This window comes from Juglans microcarpa x Juglans regia, chromosome 3S (assembly GCF_004785595.1).
Source record: "Juglans microcarpa x Juglans regia isolate MS1-56 chromosome 3S, Jm3101_v1.0, whole genome shotgun sequence".
Lineage (NCBI taxonomy): Eukaryota > Viridiplantae > Streptophyta > Magnoliopsida > Fagales > Juglandaceae > Juglans > Juglans microcarpa x Juglans regia.
Window position 1 is genome coordinate 12,363,667 of NC_054599.1, and position 27,957 is coordinate 12,391,623.

The 27,957-nt window shown below is 36.9% G+C and overlaps 3 long non-coding RNA genes across 3 annotated transcripts in view; 1 reads left to right on the plus strand and 2 right to left on the minus strand.

Annotated features, from left to right (window-relative positions):
- The window catches only part of LOC121257140, a 57,142-nt gene extending 44,189 nt beyond the window's left edge, over nt 1-12,953 (minus strand). Inside the window, exon 1 of the long non-coding RNA XR_005939161.1 lies at nt 12,482-12,953. This is a non-coding gene — a long non-coding RNA (uncharacterized LOC121257140). The remainder of the gene's footprint in view (nt 1-12,481) is intronic.
- LOC121257141 lies at nt 671-27,845 on the plus strand. The gene is made up of 3 exons (XR_005939162.1): nt 671-682; nt 11,089-11,301; nt 27,833-27,845. It is a non-coding gene; the product is annotated as an uncharacterized LOC121257141 (long non-coding RNA).
- Nucleotides 10,923-12,436, minus strand: LOC121257142. The gene is made up of 2 exons (XR_005939163.1): nt 12,130-12,436; nt 10,923-11,271 (listed from the first exon to the last, which is right to left on the minus strand). It is a non-coding gene; the product is annotated as an uncharacterized LOC121257142 (long non-coding RNA).
- Nucleotides 27,846-27,957: the final 112 nt, after the last annotated feature.

A 27,957-nucleotide genomic window follows, 5' to 3' on the forward strand; every position in this document is an offset into this window, starting at 1 on the left:
GCCTCTCAAGATTCCTCCACCTATTGGTCACTAATTGGTCCCACCAAATACTAGCATAATCAGTGAACTCAATTACCGCCAACTTCACCTTCTTCTCCTCCGAGTAATTATGACAATCAAACACCAACTCTATTCTTTTCTCCCACTCTAAATAACTTCTGGGTCAGTTCTACCTTCGAAGGATGGTATTTTCATTTTGATACTCCCAAGGTTCTTATCTACTCCATCTCGACCCCTTAGCTTTGCCCTAAGTCCTCTTCCACGCCTAACTCCTCTATGTCTACCAAATCCAACTTCAGATGTTAGGTCTTCCTTATCCTCATCATACTCTTCATTCTCATACACATTCTCAATACTAGGCTCACGTCGCCGCCTATCTCTCCCACCTTGCAGATTTCTATCCCTATCTCTCCCTATCCCTCACTTCACCCAACACCAAATTCAACCGCACAAATTGTTGTTCCATGGATTGCAACACAAAGGATGAGTTATCTGCCATCCCCTTTTGTGAAGAGCCACTCCGATGAGACATTGTAAAGTGTTGCACAAAATAATGTTAGTGGAAAACCTCACACTCTCCCTTACGTGTTTACACTCAAATAATGGCACTCCACTGGTGTTTTAGTCTTAATTGGTTTTTTCCCGATAATAGTCCCACACTCTCTTGCCTTTTACCTCAATAGTTTTCCTGCTCAAGTTTTTTAAGAACTAGTTGAACTAAATCAAAACAATACAACCTTGTATTATTCCAACCAGCAATAGGTTCAAGAAACAAGGAAGGAATAAAATGACATGAGACTCAAGGAATTTATACAAGGGAAACAGTAATTATAAAACAAGACATCAACTAGAAAAATATATTCAGCCCCTTTGATGATAAAACTCAATCAATAAATGTATTTTTTTCTCTTTGTTGTAACAATGTAGCAACCTTGAATATGCTACCCTTTTTTTTCCATTTTTTTTTCTAATTTTTTTGTTTTCGAATTTTCTTTGTATAGGCTTGAATTCAATTGTGAAAATCAAGCAATTGAATTCAAGCAAACAAGAATGGACAACAAAATAGAAAAGAATCAATGGAATGACACTCCAAGCAATTCACAAACTTAGAGATGCATTAAACCCTGGAATTTTGAAACCCTAAGCGATGCAAATTTCAGCCAAACCCAAAACCCTAAGGATTTCGGCAGCCTACTTTTTGTTTCTACAATTTTTTTTTTTTTTTTTTTTTTGGCAACCCTAGAACATTGTAGCCCTAGAATTAAATCCATGCAACAAATTAAAAGATAGAACCAGACCTGATTGGAAACCTTGCTCTGAATACCAAATTATATGAATCCGCGGGAATGGAATCCCTTGAACCCACAATCAATTTGAAAACTCACCCAAGAAAGTCAAACTCAAGTCAATGGATGGAGAATATGGACCCGATGAGAACTCGTTTCAAGAACCTAGATTATATTAAAATCTAGACCCGTTGAAGAACCCGTCTCAAGAACCCAGATTACAACGGAGGAACGCCACAAAGGTTGTGATTTACCTTTGATAAATTCAAAAGTTCAATTAAGAACAAAAGGAGTAAAACTCAACTCACAATGAATAAATTCATCAACTTCTATAAACTTCTTAACATGAGGCTATAAAGAGTATTTAAAATGAAACCTAATTAAACCCTAGCCAAAATAAAGCCCTTACCCAAAATGCCCCTGGATGAACAGTGTCGCGGCTACAGTACTCGCTACAGTAAAACCCTAACCCTAGTTCAATAAAATATTAACTTTCCCAACATGCCCTTGCATAGGCCCCCCACTTAAGTCCTTCCCATAATAAGCCCAATTATTTTAAACCAATAAAATAAATCCTTTAAATGAATTAAACAAGTTGAAAGCCTTCAAGTGTCCAAAGCCTTTTAGTCATGTTGTTGTCTTCTTCCATAGCTTATCAAATGAATCAAAACTAGATCTTCATCCTTTAAGCCTATCTTGAATGTTGGGCTCTTGCTAAACTCGTCCCAAGTGGATTGCATCAATCCTTGCATTCCCTCATTGATCTTCTTGGCTCTTGACCTTGTAATTGACTCACCTGGAACTTGCAAAAAATCTTTAAAACTAGGTCCATCTTGGTGCCCATCATCCTTCTAGCTCAAGTGTGTGGGTGTTAGAGCATAAATTCTAGATGAACTTTGCTTAAATTGAAACTCTTCTTTCTTGAAGCCATGCATGTGTGTGTGTAACAAAATAAAAGTTGGCTTCATAACTCCTATGCTTCTCTTCTTGAAAGTATCTTCTCACTTTGCTTATCCCTAAAAGAATGTTTGGGTGAGAAGAAAATATTGTGGAGAGTGTTTGGATGGTGAGAAAGTAATAGAAACTTGGAGGAAATGGTGATGACCGAAACTCTCAAGAGCAAAGCACAAAATGGCCAATGCTCCTAGGGTTTTCAGCTCCTTCCCTTCTATAGACACTCAAAAGCTTCTTGCATGGGCCATGCTCATGCATGGATGCCAAGTGGCATGTAGCCCTATGACCTCTTCCTCTAGCTCATCATTTGATTGAGTTGGAAACCACAAAGCACCCTTTTGCGTGTGGCCCGTCCTTCCTCCAAAACCAAAGCTCACTTCCCCTTTTGCCCTCCATTTTTATGTCTTGGTTCAATGTATATAGTGGCTATAAAGGTCTTTTATCAAACTCAAATCTTCCTCATACTCTTACATGTGTGCATGAGTGCCAAGTGGCATGTGAGTAGTGTGTGTGTGTGTGTGTATGTGTGCATGGGCTACCGAACCCTTCTCTTCCCTATGAGATCTTCTCTTCACCATACTTTTGGACAAGCATGAGATTGGTTCATGTTTGCACGAAGATCCTTGCCCTAGCCGTCCATCTCAAGGGATTTTTACACAAGATTTCCTTCTAGTAGCCTTTAGGCGTGCAAGCCTTCTTCCAACCTTGATCTTGCCCTTTCCCAAGGCAACTTTTTACCTACCGGTGGCAGGTCATATGTCCACCCACTTCTCAATGTTATGACTTTGACATGTTCCTTCAAATTGGGCATAGTGTTACTCGATAAAGTCCCTGCTGTCCTCTCAATAAGCATGTTTGAAAGTTGACCGATATGCGCCTCAAGGTTGCGAATTGAAGTCGAGTTGCTTTGAATCACCATATCAGTCTTTTGCAAGTACCGCATAAGCATATCTTCAAGTGCCGGCTTCTTCTGTTGCTGTGGAAACTGTTGAGGTGGTCTAGCCGGCCCTTGATTATTGTTCCATGAAAAGTTAGGGTGATTTCTCCATCCGGGATTGAACGTGTTTGAGTAAGGATTATTTTGACGTTAGAAATTGGACACGTAATGCGCTTGTTCATAACTCGGTTGGGAAAAATGATTCCCCCACTTGGTAATCTGCACTTGAATGATTTCCTGTGCAATGATCACAAACAACATTAGTTTGAATAGCATTAACATTCATCCTACCTATTTGTTGTGATAGATTTGCCATCTGCGCCGCCAATGTGGTAATAGCATAATCTTTGAATGCCTTGTACTCCTGGTCGACCATATTAAATTTAGATGTGATGACCTCTTTCTTCTTCTTTTTATTGATCCGACATAAGGTTCTTTCAATCTCGGGATCGAACAGTCTATGCTCTAATGATTTAGATTGGGCATGCACTTCTAATTCCAGAAATGAAAAACCAAATTGAGATCTAATTTAAACTAAATATATATATTTTTCATTTTTTTATTTTTTTATTTTTTATTCTTAAACTAAAATAAAATCCAAAGTAGTAAAAATCTAGCTAGTATCAATATTAATAACAAGTAACTATTCCTCAACAACGACGACAAAAACATGTTCGCATAAAAATATATCCGCAATGCACAGAATTGTAACACGTAGTAAAGTGTTTTTAAGAACACGGATACCAAACTACAAGGAATAATTATGCTATTGAGTATTGAAATTTACTAAATTAATTGCTATTTGGAAATCTAAAATTTGAAGAATGGATTATCTAAATTAAACTGAAGAAAATAGTATCAAAATTAAGATTTTAAAGATAATAAGAATAGATCTAGAGCATTTGACTTCACCTAGCAAATCTCACTCAATTTATTCTTCCTAGTTATAGAATTTCAATTATCTCAAGTTGATAATAAAAATCCCTTAACTATTCAATATTTTCCCCCAAACAATACCAAAAATATCATTAACTAATAACTCCATATCTCTATGTAAATTTAATTAATTGGAGACTCATTAAGTCCTTTGGATTTTTCTTGAAAATCACACTAATTGCAGTAAAGTATCTCTACTTTCACTCAGCTTTAATTACAAATCACCTCTCGGTCTCATTAGGATTCAATAGATCGAACAAAAATTAGCTAGAAATGTGCAAGTATTAAGAATAGTGAATAGACACTCAATCATGGAAATATTGAAATAAAATAACTTAGAATATAAATTTTTTGTTCAATGCTAGACTACATCAAAGCTCTAGAAAATAGAATTAGTTCATAATAAAACTGAAAAGAAAAACGATAAAACTAGTGTTATTCGTTGGAGTTAGTTGATGAAGCATGCAGCTCTCACCGCTGCTCCCTAGATCCGCCTCCTTGAAAGAAACTCGAATGATAAATTCTCGATTATTGAAATCTAAAACTCAGACTCTCTAAAACACTCAGAACCCCCTATTCATCCCACAAGACGGGGTTAAATAGATGTCAAAATCTAAATTCAGAAACAAGATAAATGCGGCTACAATCTAGCCTAAAGGTTCAAAAAATAGTTTCTAAAGATAAAAGTTAACATAAAAGGAATTGTCCCAAGAATAACCGAATTTTCTAAAATGGAAGATTCAATGATATGCGGCTTGATTTCAGGAGTTCGGGAGGATTTGGTTGTCAACAAATTGATTTCAAGAGGAAAGACTCCCAATCGGGATGATAGAACCCTATTGCCAACCTACCGAGCGGTAAAGCTGCTCGTCTTTACTATTTGTTGCCTACGATGTCGTTTAGGTTGGTCGCTTAAGTTGGTCGTTTGGACTAGTCGCCCAATCTAGTCTCCCAGAGCCTTGCACCAAGTCTTCCCGCCCAGAAGGTAAAATATCTTGCGTATCGCCTAATTCTTGTCGCCCATTCAGGTTGCAAATTCTGGTCAACCCTTCTAGTCGCCTTCTGGCCGCTATTGGGTCTCCTTGCCTTATTCTCCTCGACTCTCTTCAGATCTCGCTGCCTCTCAGCAGTCTGGGACCGTGTTGTCTTCTTTTGTATCAAAATGCTCTCATTTAGCACTAAATATTCTCGTACCTTTAAATGCAAGAAAATAAAGAAAAATATATAGAAATAAAATAAAATTAATAGAATCAAAGGAAAACTGAGACTTTTCATAAATAAAAGAGTAATAAAAATCACATAAAAGTCACACTTATCAAAAACTTGTTCGCATAAAAATATATCTGCAAGTACACAGAATCCTAACAAGTAGTAAAGTGTTTTTAAAAAAACATATATCAAACCCACAGGGAAAAATTATGCTATTGAGTATCGAAATTTACTAAATTAATTACTATTTGGAAAACCGAAATTTGAAGAATGAACATCTAAATTAAACTGAAGAAAATAGCATCAAAATTAAGATTTTAAAGATAATAAGAATAGATCTAGAGCGTTTGATTTTACCTAGCAAATCCCACAATTATCCTTCCTTATTATAGAATTCCAATTATCTCAAGTTGATGATAAAACTCCCTTAACTATTCAATATTTTCTCTCGAAAAATACCAAAAATATCTCCAACTAATAACTCCAAATTTATATGTGAATTTAACTAATTGGAGACTCATTATGTTCTTTAGATTTTTCTTGAAAATCACACTAATCTCGATAAAGTATCTCTACTTTCGCTCAACTAATGGTGCTTAATCTTAGAGTTTTAATCACAAATCATCTCTTGGTCTCATTATGATTCAATAGGTCAAACAATAATGAGCTACAAAATTGTAAGCAGTAAAAATAAGGAATAAACACTCAATCATGGAAATATTGAAATAAAATAACTTAGAATATAAATTGTGTGTTCAATGCTAGACTATATCAAAGGCCTAGAAAATAGAATTAGATCATAATAAAACTGAAAAGAAAAACAATAAAACTAGTGTTCTTCGTTGGAGTTAGTTGATGAAGCATGCGGCTCTTGCCTCTGCTCCCCAAATCCACCTCTTTGAAAGAAACTCAAATGATAAATTCTGAATTATTGAAATCTAAAACTCAGAACCCCCTATTCATCCCACAAGACGGGATTAAATAGATGTCAAAATTCAAATCCGAAAACAAGATAAATGCAGCTTCAATCTAGCCTAAAGGTATGGAAAATGGTTTCTAAATATAAAAGTTAACATAAAAGGAATTATCTTGAGAATGACCGAATTATTTAAAATGGAAAATTCAGTGATATGCGGCTTGATATACGGAGTTCGAGAGGATTCGGTGGTCAGCAGATTGATTGCGGAACTCAGAAGGGTCCAATTAAAAAGATGCCATTTGCACTGAATATAATTGGTCTGCTCGCCTACCGAAAGGAAAGATTCCCAGTCGGGAAGATAGAACATTCTCACCAACCTACCGAGCGGTAAAGCTGCTCGCCTTTACTAGGTTTTGCCCATGTCGTTTAGGTTGGTCGCTTAAGTTGGTCGTTTAAACTAGTCACCAATCTAGTCGCCCGGAGCCTTGCGCCAACTCTTCTCGTCCAGAAAGTAAAATATCTCCCTTATTGCCTAATTCTTGTCGCCCATTCTAGTCGCGAATTCTGGTCACTCCTTCTAGTCGCCTTCTGGTCACCATTGAGTCTCCTCGCCTGAATCTCCCCAGCTCTTTTCGGATCTCGCAGCCTCTCATCAGTCTGGATCCGTAGTCTCTTCTTTTGTACGAAAATGCTCTCCTTTCTCACTGAATTTTCTCATTCCATCAAATCCAAGAAAATAAAGAAAAATATATAGAAATAAAATAAAATAAAATAAAATTAATAGAATTAAAGGAAAACTGACACTTTTCATAAATAAAAGAGTAAAAAAATACACTTATCAAAAACTTGTTTACATAAAAATATAACTACAAGTACACAGAATCCTAACAAATAATAAAGTGTTTTTAAGAAAACAGATATCGAACCCCCTGGGAATAATTATACTCTTGAGTATTGAAATTTACTAAATTAATTTCTATTTGGAAAACCGAAATTTAAAGAATGAACTATCTAAATTCATCTGAAGAAAATAGCATCAAAATTAAGATTTAAAAATAATAAGAATAGATCTAGAGCGTTTGATTTCACCTAGCAAATCTCACAATTTATTCTTCTTTGTTATAGAATTCCAATTATCTCAAGTTGATGATAAAACTCCCTTAACTATTCAATATTTTCTCTCGAACAATACTAAAAATATCTCCAACTAATAACTTCATATCTCTATACGAATTTAACAATGAATAGGTCTAATTAAGTTCTTTGAATTTTTCTTGAGAATTACACAAATCACAGTAAAGTATCTCTCCTTTCGCTCAACCAATGGTGCTAATTCTAGAGTTTTAATCACAAATCACCTCTCGGTCTCATTATGATTTAATAGATCGAACAATAATGAGCTAGAAAATTGTAAGCATTAAGAATAAGGAATAAACACTCAATCATGGAAATATTGAAATAAAATAATTTAGAATATAAATTATGTGTTCAATGCTAGACTACATCAAAGGCCTAGAAAATAGAATTAGTTCATAAAGAAACTGAAAAGAAAAATAATAAAACTAGTGTTCTTCGTTGGAGTTAGTTGATGAAGCATATGGCTCTCACCTTTGCTCCCTAGATCCACCTGCTTGAAAGAAACTCAAATGATAAATTTTGGATTATTGAAATCTAAAACTCAAACTCTCTAAAAAACTCAGAACCCCCTGTTCATCCCACAAGATGGGATTAAATAGATGTGAAAATTCAAATCTAGAAATAAGATAAATGCGGCTACAATCTAACCTAAAGGTCTAAAAAATAGTTTTAAAGATAAAAGTTAACATAAAAGGAATTATCCTGAGAATAACCGAATTATCTAAAATAGAAGATTCAGTGATATGCAGCATGATTTATGGAATTCGGGAGGATTTGGTGGTCAGTATATTGATTACGAAACTCGGAAGGGTCCCATCGAATTGATGTCGTGTGAACCCACAGGAATGGAATCCCTTGAACCCACAATCAATTTGAAAACTCATTATAGAAAGCCAAAATCAAATCAATGGATGGAGAATTTAGACCCGTTGAGAAATCATTTCAAGAATCTAGATTATATTAAAATCTAGACTCATTGAAGAACCTGTCTCAAGAACCCAGATTACAAAGAGGAACGCTACAAAGGTTGTGATTTACCTTTGATAAGTTCAAAAGTTCAATCGAAAACAAAAGTAAACTCAACTCACAATGAAAATTCAATATTGTCTAAAAAGTCTTGTGTTGGACTGCTACAAGGTATTTAAATACCTAAACCCAAATTAACCCTAGGCCAAAACAAGACCTCTTTTACCCAAAATGCCCTTGGATGAATAGTATCGCGGCTACAGTAACGTAGCTACAGTAACTTCTTGAAACCCTAGTTCAACAAAATAAAACATATGTGAGCCAAGCATCCTCAAGCCCGATTATTCTAGACTAATTCCTATAACTAATAAAATAAATCCTTTAAATGATTTAAACAAATTGAAAGCCTTCAATAACAATAGGCCCAAACATAACTCTACATCATGTCTTCCACAGCTTGTATCAAGTTGATCAAAACTGGTTCTCCTTCTTTCAAGCCTATCTTGAGTGTTGGGCTCTTGCTAGCTTCATCCCAAGTGAATTACATCAATACTTGCATTGCTTCCTTAATCTTCTTGGCTCCTGATCTTGTAATTGGCTCATATGAAACTTACAAAGTAAGACTAGGCCCACCTTGGTTCCCATAAGCTAAAGCATTCACAGAACCCATAATACACTCATCCAAGCTTTGTGGTAAGATGGTGGTTTAACACATGTAGCTAGATAACTCTTTTGCTTAAGTATTCATGTGAGTTTTGAAGAGAATTGAGAGCCTACAAATATAGTAAATTGTGAAAAGAGTTCATTGATCTATTGAATTGTCACTTCTTTTGAGAATATCATTACATGGTTTGTGGTAAGATGGTGGATATACTTGGGATATGACAAAAATCAACTTAGGATCAACGTTTGAGTATTTTAAGCTAACCCTTTCCATCATAGACCCGTAGTAACCAACTTTGAGCCAATAAACACATGTTGCTTTTTCTTTCCATACGCCCACATCATCCATGCCTCTCCACATTGGAGTATAGCCTATACACTGATTTTTCTACCCTTTTTACTTCCAAGTATATACTAGGTGTGAAATTTACATTTTCTTTCTTCTGAGTTTGTTTTCTCAAAAAACCAAAAATGGTAGAAATGGCAAGAATACCAAAGTTTTTGAACTTGGAAGTTTTTAAATCCTTTTCATCCTTTTTTTTATATAGCCCCAAACCTAAGCCACGTTATAACCTTTTGTGTTGACCGTTCTGATCCTAAGTAAGCTTTTGGAAAGAGTGGTGGAAGTCTCATTTGTTAGTGTTTCTATCAAAATATCAATGTTTGCTTGTTGCTTATACATAATTGCCTAATTCCCCATGAAAGTGTGTGTACACCCATTGTCAACTCCATAGAGAGAATCCTCACAAGAACACTTTTATACCCGTGAGTTATGGAGTTGAACCTTTCGCTTGAGATGTTCTTGATGTTACATGTGTCAAGGCTTCTGGTTAGATGGATATAGTTTGGAACACACACACTCTGTGAATTACTATAGGTGTATTGATCTTGATGAGTTATTGAATTCCTTAGATTGTTTTGATATGTGAATCTGGAAAATGTGCATTGATGGGCTATTTTAATATTTTCTTTAGTCTCTTGCATCTCTTTTGTATATAATTGCTAGGGACTAGCACTAAGCAAGTTGGGAGGTGTGATGAGTGTACGAAAGTGCACTCTAAATACCCTATTATTGGATTAAAATGCTAAAATATGAATAGGAATTCATGTGTATTCTTGAATTGAGTTTCTATTTCCTTTGAGATACTCCTAAAGAGATTTTTATATTTAATTTCAGGATCTATAAAAGAGCAAGTCAAAGGCCACTCAAATTCAAGGGACTTTCAAGTGGGCAAGACGTTGGAGCAATTTAAGAACTTTTAACGAATGTATGACTCTTCAAATAAGGATAATGATGGGGGGCCTCTCATTGCCATCCTCTGATGCCTCATCTTGGCTGTTATAAAAGTACTCATCCTCATCCAAATCATAAAAAGTGTTAACTCTCTCCTCATGGCATCTCCATTGCCTATATTCCTCACTCTCAAGCCAGGGTTTCCCTCCTCTCGAAAATGTATGCGACTCGGGGAAGAATCAGAAGTATCAGATGTGTCAAGGGGAGTGGGGTCAGGAATGAGCGGCTCCTGCTCGAACTAATGCTACTCTACTGCCTGGCTCAACTCAGGCTGATCTGGTGCAACTGAGAAAGTCGATCTCATACGGCATCTAAGCCATCTGGCCCTAGTCTCTCCCATCCAGCGGACGGGGTCATAAGGTTGACACTCCTCATGTCGTTGTGCTCTCCTTAGATGGATATGACCACTCCTATCATGGTTGAGGATGTGAGTGTCACCACCCCGTCCCATTACTAGGACGGGATCACGACTTGTGACCTGTTCTTTCCTTATTAATATTAGTGTTATTATTATTTATTTTTTTTTTTTTGAAAAGGGATAGGCGCGAACATGACATGCATGTACACTGCGTTCCTAATTTAAAAGCAAGCACCTGATAGACAATCTGTTCAACATATTACCCAAAGGACTCTCAGAGTCCATCATTCATTCATTTAAAACATCGCTAGTTCCAATAAAAAGGGGACTCCGTCCCCATAACACATACAAAAAGGCATTTAACCTTCTTATGTGGGGTTAGCGTCACCCCACTGTAGAAGTTACACCATTACCATCACCCCACCATAGTACTTACATCATACCCAAGGACATATTGTATTAAAGTCAAACTAACAAAACATCCCAACATGGGACCCATCATAAAAACATAAAGACATAACCATTATCATTAAAATTGAACCGACAGGGAATTCTAAGCATCAGCCCCTCCCTCCTCAGCAGTGCCTAGCTCCCCAGCCTCATCGTTCATACCTGGACGTTTAAAACATAAACACAAAGTGAGTCTAATACTCAGTAAGCAGTACACCATGCCGTTAACTTATAAATCACATAATCTTTCTTTTGAAAACATGCTTACATAGACAATTGCAAGTTCTTGACAAGGCTTTCATGCATAAACAGTTTAACGAATAGCTATACTTTTATGCGTAACATTTCTGTGACATAACCTTACTTTCATGCATAAACAATTAAGAAATGACTATACTTTCATGCATAAACATTTCTTTGCTTTCATGCATAACATTACTTAGAAATGACTTTACTTTACATTTCACTTTCTTGGGCCAGTACACACTATTACGCCCCTTGTGTTGGGGTTAGCGGTCTTTTGGACCCGGATCCTGCCCGCGGCCGCAGGTTGGGAATCCCTTTTCATAAGGGGCAGCACTGGGTGCACTACCAGTACTACTTACCCGGCATTGCAATCTACCCATTCATTTGGTACCATTTTCATACATGTGGCCGTTACGTACATTTATACATTCATGCTTTCATTCCTCTCCTTTTCTTTCTTTAGAAAATCGACGTTTTCATTATCTTCATTTAGTGCCAATGCATATGCGTTTCTTTTAAAAGAATGTTTCATGTCATGCTACATATAGGTAAGGCATAATTATTTAAGAGAGCATGCATAAAATCTCATGATGCATTACCTTACATACACACAATGATAATTAATAGGGTACTTAACAGGGGCTATCAAGAAAGGCTTATACATACTATACATGCATCTATTCTTTCATAAGAGAAACATTTGGAAGGAGAGAGAGAGAGAGACTTTTTCATAAGAGTGCTTTGTGTGTAAGGAGCATGGTCATAGCTACTTACCTCGATGCTTTACAAATAGGTTCCTTGAATCTTGAAATACACTCATATTCAATGAAATGAAATGAACACATTAAAATTCATTCCACATTAAGCCTTACTATCCGATACTCTTATGCGCTCACTTAAATTCCAAAATTGGAATTTAAGTACCTTCCTTAACCCATTTAGCTACATACATGGCACTAAGTCAACTCTTAGTATCCTCATTCCGACATTTAAGAAACCCATGACAATATAAAGCTTGCTTGCTGTCCCTCTTTAAAGGCTACTATTTTCTATACAAGAGATGGGTAGGAATCATAAGTTAAAATGTACGGGTCGGTAGGGATTTATTTAGGAAAAGATAGGGAACGAAGAGGTGCTATAAATCTGAAGTTTTCATAAGGGAAGGCATTTGGACAGTTTTGCATCATCATGTGGAAGGTAGGTCCAACAAGAGGTAATGCTCATAGAAGAGTTGACTTTTGTCACTTATTCCTCAATGGGTTTTTCATGCTAAAGTTTATCTTTGGTTAAACCAAAAAGGGGTGAAGTTAAGCAAGGTTAAGTGGGCTGGCTTAAGCTTTCAAAACAGAATATATTTTCAAGTTTCAGTAATACATGGACAGCTAGCAATCTTAGTGCATTCATGGTCTTAAACATCCCTTGTTTAACCAAGTCTCAATCATACAACTTAATATCTCAAGAGTAGTAAAAGCTCAAGAAACCTTATGTACATATATTCTGAAAACAGTACAAATAAAGAGACACAACTCTTGGCAAAATAAGAATTCTTGAGATAAGCTTACTAATTTGATTTAAAAGTCTTAGTGGCTTACTTAGGCCATAAATCTTAGGGAAACATATTTAAGCTATAACTTTAACTCCATTAATTTAACACATAAATACATGACTTTAACAAGGTTAAAACATGGCTTAAACTTGATAAAACACAAGGGTGGACTACAAGTTTGCTTTGTGCAACACACGGTAGGACACTAAAACAGAACCTACACACACACACACGGCTTCTTGTCCACATACATATATCTATACATCAACATACCAATTAATCAACACTTGAGGCTAACAAAGTTAACTTAAGAAATATACCATTTCAAATAATAGGAGACACACGGCAAAACACCCAAAACAGAGTAACCAAACACGTTTTCTTCATATACATATATACACCACAACCAATTTGTCATCACTTGTGACTAACCCAGTTAAACATGGAGTTACACCAAAACAGAACATGACCCATAGCAAAACAACCTCAAAACAGAGCACACACACACACGGCTGGAACCATAAAACAGAACACTCACACACACGGTTGGAACCAAAATTCGAAACTCCCAAATCACAAGACACAAATTGCTTAGCAAAATCTCAATCGCAAGAAAAATATTACAGTAGGAACATCACCTGTTTTGATCCCCTTTTTAAGCCACGGAACACAGCAAATGAGCAAAAAGAGGGAATCCGAAAGTCCCAAAGCTGATACATGGCAGAAAATTTCAAAAAGAAACCCTAGGTTAAACCCATAAATCCAAGGCTTCAACTAGAGATTAGAGCCATAGAATTCACTTACCAGGTCGATTTTTCTTGAAGGCTTACGGTGGAAATCTTAAGCTCACGAAATGAGAGAGATCGGCTTGAGGAGAAGAAGGAAGATCGCACGGGTTGGGAGAACCCAAAGGGTTTCTTTGTACGAGGAAAGCTTGAGGAGTTTTTCTCTCCTTCAAGTGCCTTAAGGTCGACGGGTGAAAGAGGAAATAAAGAAGGTGCTTGCTGGTTTTTGCCTTGGAGACCGTCGGTGGTGTAAAGGAGCAGGAGAGGTTTTTGTTTCTCTTGTCCCTTGGAACCAGCGTGTAGGAGAAGAAATAAGAGTCTAGGCAGCTTGTAGAAGAAGCCGACTAGTGAAAAGAGAAAAATATCTGATTAGCTTCTTGAGGAAGCTTTGGCTAGAGAGTAGAAAAGTCAATAAATTTCAACTCAACTTGTCCTATGAGTTGGACGGTGGAGATTAAAGAGTTTGGACCCTTTCATGGGTAAATAAAATTAAAGGGGTTGAAAGGAAAAATTGCAAGGTCATAAAATCACACCCTTGCATTATTTACTAACCCACTTTTAAAAAATAAAAGCACACCCATCTTAAAATAAAATAATAACAATAAAATAATAAAAGTCTTTATCTCAAAATATTTAACTTAAAATATTAATAGATGACGTAAGGACTTACGTAGTAGGATTCGGGTATTACAGTGAGTCCTATGGTACTCCAGCCTCTCCTGCTGGGTCCAGAATGCGTCGGCTATAAGGTCTAGTCGTCTCCGTCGCTGCTCCTCTCTCAGCCTCTGAAGTCAACTTTGGGTCATATACGTCTGACAGATGATCCTATCATTATTGGCCATGGCGCAACTAAAAATGATGAGAAAGGAAGTGGATCATGCGGGTGATATGACAATAGATGCTATGCATGAATGGATACAAATGCAATGATGCGATGTCAAACAATTCTCAGACCAAACAAATAGGGGTATTTGCTTCTCATGTGTAACACCCTGCTTAATTAACTCTTGATTAACCCTTAAGTACCCTAGATTAGGCTTTTATGTTTGGGTTAATCACTTTCATTAAGGTTGATAGTGGGATTAGCATTAATGTTGGTACTTAGTGTTAATGAGCTAAGCATTAGAGAGGCAAACCCATTAGTAGTTTTGGTGAGGCTTTTTAGGACCCAAGTGCATTCATGGGCTTAGCCCAAGTAAATCTTGAACCAAGCCCTTAGGAAAATCAAGGCTAGTTTTAGCCCAAGAATAGGAAAGCATAAGGCATTTGGTGTAGTTTGGACCCTTGGCCCTTTTCAAAGCCCATATGGCCTAAAGCCATGTTTAGACTCATTTTACCATTCAAAGACCAAAGACCCAATACAACATACCATTTGTTTCCTTAAGCCCAAATTACACTCAAAGTACCCAAATTAAGTTTTGAAAATTGGCTAAGGCCATTAACTATCATACTTGAGGTTAGAGCACTTTAAGCCATGCTTAGAAGCTTAATCATGCTTAATCTTTTCTTAAACCTTTTAATTCAAATTTTCTTGAATTAATACTCCCTAAAACCATTATTAGACCATTTTAATACCCTAGTTAAACCATTCCACATGTCATTAAGAAAAATGACATAACAAGCCCAAACCATGTTTCAATCGGTTTTGTGCATTGCCCTTTGTAATGCTTGGACTGTTTTGCCCTTGGGCTCAACATTTTTGTGGTTTGTCCTCAAGGTTAATATGGTCCTTAAACACCTCGTGAGACCCTCCCAAACTCATTTTGAGCCTTGGAAAAAATTGGTTGCGTCAACCAACTCAAAGAACCAAACTGAGTGCACCTTGGTCTAGTTTGTGTAGGAACCATTTGGATTGGATTTGAACCAGCCTCCTGTAATGGTTTGCACCACCACCCCATGCCACCTCCTTCTCCACCCAATCACCAAGAAGTCCCATGACCATCATGAAGGATTTTGACTCATTTTTGCTGCCCAAAACCGAATTGATTTTCTGCCACCACAAAACCACCTTCATCCACCTGTTTTCAAGGGTGGTTTGAGGGATCTTTTACCATCTAAATGATGCCCCACGACCTGGAGTTATCTACAGGACCCTTGAAGCTACTGTGGAGAGAAAATGATGATGGTTTAGGGCACTATTTCATTATGTACAAGTGACCTAAGCTCATGTAAGCAAATCTGGAAATTTTCAGATTTGAGCACCTCCCACTTCACCCAATCATCAAGCAACCCAAGCCAACGTCCCTTACCCCTTGACCAGCAATAAATAATTCCCTCCCCTTCTCATTTCACCCACACCACAGCTCCAAGCATCATCTTGAGCCTTGAGAGCATTTCCCCCTCTTAGAGATCAAAAGAGTGCAAACCGAGTGAGTTTTGGTGAGTTTTTTAGTGTTCTTGTGTAAGGCAGTCTAGAGTGCTTGGCAGGCCACGAAATTTGTAAGTTTTCTTCTTTTTGATCTTATCTAGTATGTCAAGCTTTGTTTCCAAGTGTTGGTATGAAATTTGATTAAGTTTTGAGAAGGTTATGATGTTTAATGCAAAACTGGGTCAATTAAAGGAAGGTATGAATGATTGAATGTTTTTAATTGGAAATTTAGCTATGGCATGTACTAAGCATGTACTCAAGGATTAGACTTCATAATGTCTCTAAAGATCCCAATGATCATTAATGATTAAAGAAAATCTCATATGCATGCATTCATAGGGATCAACAGTTGAAAATATACATAGGCATCAACTAGGATGCATGCCATGGGTTGGGACTAATTGGACAAGTTTCACTTTGAGTTTTGAAAATCTAAGGGCATAGATGGCTTTAGAATACCAAAAATATGAAGTCCAAGAAGTTGGTTAAATTTGAAGTTCGTTTGTAATTAGTGAAAATTTAGGGCCTAAATAGCAATTTTTGAAAGTCTAGCAGTATTTTTGTAAATACCCAATTTTTGAAGCCTTTAATTATGAACCTATCCATAAGATTATTAACCCTAACTTAGTATACACATGATTTACGCAGCTACGATGCCAATTTCAAATTTTCCTGAAAGTTTGTAAGTTGGCCTCTAACTTACACCTTGATAAATTTCTTATGAATTATTGATAAATGTTTCATTTATTCTTCAATCATCATTTTCTGCATAGTTTATCATGTTATATGACACATTGAGTGCATACTTACATAACGTATGACATTTTCACCATTTTTGCATATTACATTTATAAAAGTTATTTTTTTTGTATGGAATTTACTACATTTGCACATGTTGTGAAAAACATTTGTTTTAAAGCATTGTATGAAAATCATTTTGTCACGACCCGAAAGGCCGGGATGGGTAATTATCCTGGTGAAACTCCTCTGTCCACTCTGGAGTGTTTAATAATGGAGTGATAACACCCAGGTTGACGAATAACAGTCAACAGGCTTCGAATGGGTTCTTTTTAAAAAACGTTGAAGCGAAGTCAACATGTTATGATACCCAATGCTGGTGGGTGTACATGTTATAAATTTTATGATGTTATGTTGTATTTACCAATGCATTGAGAACGAGTCTATAGACAACGTAGTTTCTTATATACTATGGTCACCGGCATGTACTCACAGTGCATATGGGGAACTGTGATATTACCACACTTTATGTTATTAATTAAGATAATAATGTAAGTCTATGATGAAGAAAATTTATGATGAAATTTTTATGAAGCTATTATGTCTTTTCAAAAATGATGGCGAAATTACTTATTGAGTAAAAACCCGTGTCTTCATGTTTTTAAAAAGATGTTGAGGAATCTGGATGGGAGACATGTGATTTTCTTCATCTCATGCATTGCATATTTATCATTTTGCATGATTGATTTATCTTTGTGTCAGTTAGTTGTTTAACTTACTAAGATTTCGAGTAAATTTCACCATTTTATGGGACCACTATCATTTCACTCGAAATGATAGAAGTTGTGTCAGGAATCGACCAGGATGAAATTGATGGAGCACTGGATTCACATGATTGAGGAGAAGTCAGATCTGGAGAGGAAGCTGGACTTAATTTTGATGTTCATAGCCCAAGTCCTTTATGCTTTAGATCGCATTAAAAGAATGATATAACTTTGTATATAAGTCTATACTATTTTAGTATTTCGAACATGACAATTATCTAATAAAGTTGTGATGTTTTAGTTATTTTGGCATATTTTTCATCTTAACCTTTTATTTCCGCTGCGATTATTGCATATTGCTAGTTGCATACTATGATACATTTCATATTAGCTGTCATGAACGAGGGTATGTAACCTTGTATTGCATGTCCCAACGCTCTAAGTCTTCGTTCCATCCCAATCGAGGATTTGGGGTATCACATTATGTCAGCTTATTTTTCCCATGTGGCTTCGTCAACATCATGATTCTGCCATAAAACCTTAACCAAAGGAATTTTTCGATTCCACAGTTCCTTATTGATAAGTATTATTTTTATGTGATTTTTATCACTCTTTTATTTATGAAAAATGTCATTTTCCCTTCAATACTATTGATTTTATTTTATTTTTACATATTTTCATTTAGTTTCTTGGATTTAAAGGAAGGAGAAAATTTAGTGCAAAATGAGAGCATTTTGGTACAAAAGAAAAGATTACGGATCCAAACCAATGAGAGGCAGTGAGATCTGAAGAGAGCCAATGAGATTTGGGCTAGGTGCCTTGTCCCGTGGGTAGCAAAGAGATTTCTCTCACCCGAAGGCGAGAAGACTTACCTCTCAATAGGCGAGGAGACTCGCGACTAGAAGGCACCACATAAAGGCGTGAACACTTAGCGACAAGGCTCTAGGCGGTTAAATTTGGGCGACTAGTCCAAACTACTAACTTAAAAGACCAACCTAAACGTCGTCGTGGTTAACAACTAGAAAAGGTGAGAGGAGTCTTTCATCCCGGTTGGGAGTCTTTCCACCCGGTAGGCGAGGAGACAGTCGTGTGGTCTTTGTGATCTCCACGCCTGTTCATCTGTGACCTCCACGTCAGTTATATTCAGTGCACATGGCATCTACCTGGTGGGACCCTTCCAAGTTTCACAATCAATCTATTGGCAACCAAGTCCTCCCAAACTCTGCAATTTAAGCTATATATCACTGAATTTTCCATTTTAGATAATTTTGATATTCTAAAGACAATTTTCATTAATGTTAACAACTATCTATCTTTAGAAACTATTTTCTAGATTTTTTTAGCTAGATTGTAGCCACATTTATTTTGTTTCTGGATTTGAGTTTTGACATCTATTTAATACCGTCTTGTGGGGTGAATAGGGAGTCTTAGTTCTTAATCTTAGTTTTAGTTTTAGTCTTGGTCTGAGTTAGAGAATTCCAGAATTTATTCTTTAAGTATTCTTTCGAGAAGGCGGAACTGGAAGGCAAAGGCGAAAGGCGCATGCTTCATCAACCGACTTCAACGAAGGACACCGGTTTTATTCTTTTCAATTCCATTATGAAATAATTCTATTTTCTAGAACTTTGATGTAGCCTAGCGTTGAACACACAATTTAAATTCCAAGTTATTTTATTTTCAATATTTCCATGATTGAGTGTTTATTCCTTGTTCTTAATACTTGCAATTCTCTAGCTAACTGTTGTTTGATCTATTAAATCGCGATGAGACTGAGAGGTGATTTGTGGTTAAAGCTCTAGGATTAAACACCATTAGTTGAGTGAAAGTAGAGATGCTTTATCTTGACTAGTGTGATTTTCAACAAAAATTCAAAGAACTTAATGAGTCTCCAATTAGTTAAATTCACATAGAGATATGGAGTTATTAGTTGGAGATATTTTTGATATTGTTCGAGAGAAAATATTGAATAGTTAATAGAATTTTATCGTCAACTTGGGATAATTGAGATTCTATAACAAGGAAAAATAAACTGTGTGTGATTTGCTAGGTGAAGTCAAACGCTCTAGATCTATTCTTATTATTTTTAAAATCTTAATTTTAATGTTCTTTTCTTCAGTTTAATTTAGATAAACCATTCTTCAAATTTTGGTTTTCCAAATGGAAATTAATTTAGTCAATTTCAATATTCAATAGCATAATTATTCCCTATGGATTTGATATCTGTTTTCTTTAAAAACATCTTACTACTTGTTACAATTTTGTGCACTTGCAGATATATTTTTAAGCGAACATTGCACACCCCTCATTCATGATAGTTAACATGCAATGCATCTATCATGTTTCTAGCAGTAAATAATAATCACAACAGAAATAGTTCAATTCTAAGTAAACTTTGAGCAATTAAAGTATGGTACCAAATAAACAAACTATTAATTTCAAAAGTACTTTTTTCGAAACTCCCAATACAAAATAAAAAGGTTGATTCACCATAGGCTCCCTACCAGTCACTGCACCACATTGTCGGCCCTCTTGACTAGGTGTGGGTACATCAGAGTTCATATGATACGACAGTTCACAATTCGCCTTCATTGTATTTACAATATATTATACCCATTAGCGTTAGGTGCTACTTCACTCTGAAATCCTTTAAAAAAGAACACATTCAAAGTTTTTCGACTGTGTTTCGCCAACCTAGGGTTACCACTTCAATCTAAGCACTCCAAGTGGACAAAGGAGTTCCACCGAGATATTCCTCCATCTTAGCATTTTGGGTCTTGAAAAAACCATTTTTTTAGGAGATATTTACAACTTCAAAGAATTAGAACATGTTGAAAACACATGCTTATGTATAACTTATGGAAGCTCATCAAAGCATGCATCATTTATCAAAACTCCGAACATGTCTTCTGAACCAATAATCCATTTGACAAACAACATTTGAACATAGCAGGCACATATAAGATATGAATCATAGTATGTGACAAGTAGCATTTCCATAATCCAATTTGAACAACCAAAATGCAAAGTTTACACATAACATAAATACAATATCCAAGAGTAAGTTAGAGACTAACTTACAAATATTTGATGTAAAGAAAATACTAATGATCAAGAAAGCTAAAAGTGTATATTTAGCCATTACACTTTTTGAAACCAAAACACTAGAATCAAGCGTGTGTGTTAGGGTTTAGACTTTCTAACCCTAATCAATTTTAATTCATAACATACAAATAGTGAGAAACCCTAGGGCCAAAAGATATCAACCCTGCATATCTCTTTGTGAACCCTAATGGCCGATTGTGTGTGTGGTTTCACTCTAACAACCCTTATGTAACAACTAACTCCTTTTCTTCCAAGAGTTATGCAAATTTTGAGGACGAAATTTATTATAAGGAGGGGAGAATGTAACAACCCGCTCCTTTCTCTCTTGAACGGTCATGAGTCTTGTTCTACGTGTTAGACCTCAAATATTTTAAATGTCCAAGAAGTATTTTAAATGGGGTGTTTCCGGTGTTATTGAACAAAGCCTGATTTTAAGTAAGACAATTATAATATTTTTTAGAGCTCCAAAAATATTATAATTGTGGAAAATCATTTTATCTAAATAATTTTAGTTATTTAAAATATTATGGTACTTAAATTATGTTGAAAACTCTATTTAATTAGATGGTTTTATTCTCTTAAAGATATTTAGCAAAACTTCATCATTTATTTAATGATGAAAGAATATTATTTTATAAACTAAAGTTGTGCTTAAATTTATGATATAATATTCTATCTTAATTCTTCTCGTTTTAGTTAGTTAAATTAGTTTTTAAATCTCCACCGTTGGATCAAATTTAGGACCCCTAGATGAATGGCCTAGATAAAAATCCTAGTTACCTCTCTTTTTCCCCTCACTTTCCCCTTCTGCCTCTCTCTCCTCTCCCACACCGACAGCCCCTCTCCCTCACTCAATCTCCTCCCTCAAGCAGCCCAACCACCACCAAGCCCCACAACCTCTGAGCAAACCCCACAGTCAAACCCAGCCCACGGCAACCCCCTCCTCCCTCTCCCATCACAAGCATGCAACCTCTCTACACACACAGGTTTTTTCCCGTAGCATCGCCGTTAGCCACCCCCACACCACTGCACCACCACCATCAGGCTCCTTCCTTACCATCGACCTCCCCCTAGCCTCCCCATGCCCAGTAGAGCCCCATCCTCCCACACACTCCCTCACTCTCTATCACACGGGTTTCACCACCCATGGCCAGATCCACCGCCACAGCACCACCCACCACCTCTTCGAGCAACCACCAGCTCCACCACACCTCCCTTAGCCCCTCCATGCCTAGACGTAGCCCCCAGCTCCTCCCTTTACCTCTTACACCTTCTCTCTCTCTCTCAGGCTCACTGTACACTGCTAGATCCACCCCTCACCGCCACCACAAAGCCACCATAAGCCTCCCCCCCATGGCCACCCCTTCTAGATCCACCAACCTGCATGCCCAAACAGCCCCTAACCACCGTGAACAGCCACTATACGTGGCTAGCCGCCACAATGCACAACCTTCCACCACCACCCATGACCTCAACCACCTCAAACATCCTAAATCCAGCTGCCAAAGCCTAGATCTAGTTGAGAAACCCTAGATTTGTCCAATCGAAATAGTTTCGTTGTAAGGTCATGGCAGTGACCACGACAGAATAATCACCACCAAGCCAGTGGCTTCTGGGCGTCCCAGAAAGTGAGCAACGCACAGGTTATCCCGACGATGGTATAATTCTCTTTCCCTTTCTGGACTATGCTGTGTTGTGGAGTTCTCTATGTAATATGGTCGTGTACGTGAAGTGTTGGGCGTAGTTGTCCAGTATGATGTGTAGTAGTGTTGTGAACTGGGTTGTATTGGTAGTTGGGAAGTGTGTAGTAGGAGTGATGCATGACATAGTATGGATTGGGAAGAGTACACGTGGAGTGTACTCTTGTGGCATAATGTGGATGGGAAGAGTACATGTGGAGTGTACTCTCATGGTGTAGTGTGGATGGGAAGAGTACACTTGGAGTGTACTCTCATGGCGTAGTGTGGATGGGAAGAGTACACGTTGAGTGTACTCTGTGTAGCGTAGTGTGGAATGGAAAGAATACACGTGGAGTGTACTCTTGTGGCATAGCGAGAAATGGGAAGAGTACACGTGGAGTGTACTCTCATAGCATAGTGCGGACTTGGAAGAGTACATGTGGAGTGTACTCTTGTGGCATAGTGTGGATTGGGAAGAGTGCACGTAGAGTGTACTCTGTGTGGCATAGTGTGGATTGGAGGGAGTACACGAGGAGTGTACTCCGTGTGGTGAATCATGATACACCATGTGGTATGTCACGAAGGAATGGATGATTGTGTTGTTGAGGAGCGTAGAGTGTGATGTGTTGTATTGGGAACTGTGGAACAGTGTCCTGGATTAATTGTGATGTAACCGTGTGGTCAAAGTGACACGTGTCACCGTACAGCAGTGTTATGGTTGTTGTACGTGTGAAGGGATGGAATGGCTTATAAGTGACGTAGCGGGATGTCAGGTGACTTGACAAGGTCTAGCTTGGGAGTAGTCTTGAGCTACGTGACGTGACGTAAGGTGTAGTTGTGAATAGAATCCTGCCGTGTTAAGTGTTGAGATGAACTTGTAACGAGACGGGAAGTAGGAAGAGTCTTACCAACCGAGTAAGAGAAGGTTGGTATATTGGAATATGATGCCTATTTACACAAGCGGGCATTCAGTGGATTATACGTTGATCTTAGTACACTATGTTTAAGCCTCAAAGTTGGCTTAACGTCATGTGGTATGCATAGATGAGGAAGAGGATGATGATGAAGCATAGGCTTGGATGTGGCAGTGTCGTGTGTATCGATTAGTATTGAGATACGTGACTTGGTCAGTCTCAGTTACACATCGGGATGAGGTTGATAGGAAAAATAAGGTGTAGGTCCTAGTGTCTTAACCCTAAGGTGAATCATGGGGTTCACTCTAGTAGATAAGCACTCAAGGTAGAACGTTGAATTTGGAAGAGGTAGTGACCTATTTACGGTATCCCCGAAAGAGGAAGCATAGTAAGGGACACATTGAGGCCTAGGATAGAAGGAGAGTGCTTCCAAGTGAAGTGTAGTTCTATTTCTAGTTTAGTTGCTTATGTACTAGATAGAGAATGACGCTAAGGTTATGTTATGTATGCATATAGGTTGCCATCTGACACACACATGAATGGACTGCATGATATGAGAATAGCATGGAGTTCAGTTAAGTATTACATTCATATGCTTCTAAAGTTTTCTAAAATGATAAGAAATGAAAATGAAATATTTTTCCTTTACGATGCTTTACAAAATGACATGAATGACGTTTTATGAAAACATTCTAAGTATAGTCTTCAAGTATATGTAATGGCCATTATTGGCAGCCCCTTTTTATGCAACCCAAGTAATTAATTGTATGCATGTGATGGATGACTATACATAGTAGATACTGGATGTAGTCTTTTAAAATGAAAACGTGAGGCTTGTGCCTCATGCTTTTACGAACCGATGCTTTAAGTGATGCAAAGAAAGTGTTTACGAACGGATGCTTTATGGATGCCACAAACCGATGGTTCGAATAATGCCTCGAGTGATGTTTAAGCTCATGCTTTTAAATGACATTTTTCCATGAATGAAGTGAGTAATGAAAGAATGAAAGAAAGGACTGACTGAATGAATGCTATGATGTATGAAAATACACAATGGCCATGATGAACGAACGAATGAATAAGGGTACCAAGGAAAGGGCAGATTGCAATGCCAGGAAGTAGTGTTGGCGGTGCACCCAGTACTGCCCCCAGACCGATTGATTCCCAACCCGCGGCCACAGGCGGAATCAGGGTCCAAAGGAAGATCCGCTAACCCTAGCACACAGGGCGTAATAGTGTGTAAAGGCCAATGGAAAGTGATAAGAGAATGCACGAGTCTCTGGACTCTTTTAAGAAATGAAGGCACGTGGTGGGAGAAATGTTTTACAAAAAGAGAACCCCTTTTTAATAAAATCCCCACCCTAATGATGTTTTCAAAATGAATGTATGCTTATTGTCTTGTATATATGTACATATGAGTGATGAATGCATGACTGAAATCATGTTGCTATATTTTTACAGTATGAAGTAATTTTTACTGAGTATTCGACTCATTTTAGTTTTTATGCATGCCCCTCCCCCTCAGGAACTAAATGCGCAGAACGCGTCAGGATGGATACAGCCCAAGGGGAAGAGTACGGAAGTCTAGGCATAAGAGTTTTAAATGAATGAGAGACCTTTTTTATTTTAAGTTTGATGCTTTCCGCTGTAAAACTCTTTTATTGTTTTATTTTATAACGTAGAGTCTTGCACCTTGGGTTTAGAAGTAAAAAGTTTTAAAATGAACGATAATTCTTGTCGTCTTTTTTTACATTTTATAAAAAAGTCTCATCACAAGGACGGGCGTTACACCTTAGCTGCCAAATGGTGCATGGTACTTAAGATTGTGTTTCTTCAAATGGTGACTAGAAAAAGTTCTTCATGAAACCCTAGCTATGGCCGAAACTGACTTTGCGATTAAAGACTCGATTTTCTAAGGGCTAGCCAAACTCAAGTCATGGTTCATCCTTCCATGGCCGATTCTTCTACTCCATCATTTCTATGGTGCTTTTCTTTACAAAACTCCATACTTTCCTTAGTAATTACAAACCAAAACCTTCCTCACCCTTTTTTGGTTTGTGCATGTTTGTAAAAAGAGAACGTGGCTAGGGATCAAGTGTTCTTATCGTGCTAGGCTCCACCAAATAATGCTCTTGACTCATCCTTCTATGGTTCTACGAAAAGTGGTGTTTGGTTGGAAAGAAAATAGTGTTTGGTTGTCTTCTTCTAAGGTAGGCGAGATAGAGAGGAGAAGAGAGGGAAACAAATTTGAAATGAAGCAAATAACTCTTGGTGTGCCTTCGGTAGGGGTAAGGGCGTGGGTCCATTAATGCCCTCCTTAAATACTTCCTTCAAACCCCACTCATTCTCTCCCCTATTAGCATTTCTGGTGTGAAAACCAAAGGGTCTCTTAGTGCATGGGCGTCATGTGATGTCTTGCTTCTTGTCTTGGCCGAAATTCACCTCTTCTTCTTCCGTCATATTGCTTCTCTCAAAAATGTCAAGAGATACCTCTTGCATGGATGGCAAGTGGCAAAATCATTGCCCTAGTTGAAACCCTAAAGCCTTCTTCCAACCCTTTATGGTCCATGTTTTAGACAAAAGTAGCATGTACCTTGGCCGAAACCCTAGAGATTTTCCCCATGATTGCAAACATCCATCCATAGGGCTAAATGCATGAATGCCAAATGGCATGTGGCGTGTGTGTCCCTTGCCATACCCGAAAACCCCTTCCTCTTCCTTCCTTCTTCCATGCTTAGGTCTAAATACAATAAATCTAGTGGAGGATATGGCACAAATGCCATGTGGCGTGTGGCTTCTCAGAACTGAAGCCCTTCTGGCTTCTTTCCTTCTTGAAAACTCAAAAGTCTCATCTTGCATGTGTGCCAAGTGGGACTTCCTCTCCTACGGCAAAAAATGGCATTTCCCTTCCTTCTTACAAAAGCTTCTTCTAGAAGCTTGGTTGCATGCTTGCCAAGTGGCAAGTTGCTTGCCAAAACAGAGAATCCCTTCCCCAGTCTCTAATGATTGAGGCTTAGGGAAACGCAAGGGTCTCTCTCCCAATGGGCACCTCTTCCTTGTATCCAAACCCTAATTTGGTTTTCAAAACCCTAAACCCTTAATAGTCAAAAATCACTAGTCCTTTGGGCTTTCTTGTGAACTTGGGCACCAATCTCTTTAGCAAAAGGTAGGGCCCATGTCACTTACCAGGTTCCCATCTTCAGAAATCCATAGGGCTAAATTCTAATTGGACTAAGTTAGAAAATAAAAAGTAACAAGCGAGGACTTGGCTAAGTCCAGGTTATCACATCATTAGAGATGCTGCAATGGATGTTATGGCCTCACTATGCACAAACATTAGTTACCAAATAAAGCCTACAATAGATGAAGCTATGGCACTGAGGAAAGCAATGGAGCTATTTTCTGATTTGGGTTTCTCAAGAGTGAGTTTTTAGGGAGACTCTCAGGTAATAGTTAGAGCTATACAAATAGTCATGAAGATGTCTGGACAGATTATGGGTCACTGGTCAATGATGCTAGAAGAATGTTGACTAGAAGACCAAGCTAGAATGTTGCTTTCAATTACTGAGAAGAAAACATGGCAGCTCACCAACTTGCAAAGTTGGCCCTCTCATACACAAAAGTTGCATGAGAAAAGTTGCATCTGATTTGTTGAATTGATCCTTACCCGATCTGATTTTTCAAGCCTTACTTTTTACACAACTGGATTATTATATTTTTTTGTTTTAATTAAGCCATTTATTGGTGACGTAAGCAGAAGAATATTAGGGCTCATTTGAGTAATGAGATAAGATGAAATTTTTGTGAATAGTAATAAGATAGTTTGTGAATAGCAGTGAAATAGTTTGAATTGAATATTTTTTGAGTTGTGGGAAATGAAAGAAAAAAAATTGAATAAAAAATATTATAAAGTTAAAATATTGTAAGAATATAGTTTTATAATATTATTTTTGTTTAGGATTTGAAAAAGTTAGAATTGTTTTTTATTTTTTATTTGAAATTTTGAAAAAATTGTAATGATTAGTTTGAAAAATTGTAATGATTAGTATAAAAATTTTATATTTGAATTATGTTTAAAAATAAGATTAGATGAGATAAAAAAAAGATTAGATGAGAATTTTATGTTTTATCCCATGCCCCCAAACCTGCCGGTATCCTCAATGGATTAGCCAAAACTAAATGACACTTTTAATGAATGTAAGAGGAATTTGACTTTTAGTTATTCCATTCACATAAGTCTCCACATTGGGATAACTATTTTTTTATTATATAACAATAAAATAATATAAGATGAATTTGATTTTGACTATTCACATTAAATCTCTATATTGGATTATCTATTTATTTATTATATAATAATAAGTAATTAATAATTAAAAATTATTTATTTTTTTAATTATTAATTTATTTAATTATTAATTTATTTAATTTTATTATATTTTACTATTTTACCTATTATATGTTAACTTCTAATCATATTCTAATTGAGTTATGAGTTAAAAAAACTATTTTCTACCTGCTAGCCGTATCAAACCTGGATTGAGCCAACCAATCAGCCCCCATGAAGATGGACGTTGATAGAAATGAAGAGAAAAATAATTGATAAAAAATGTATTTGATATATTTAGAGGAACCTTTAAATTTAGAAAAAAATTTTAATATCACTATAGCTTATTTAGAATTTAGCTAATTTATTGTGAATATAT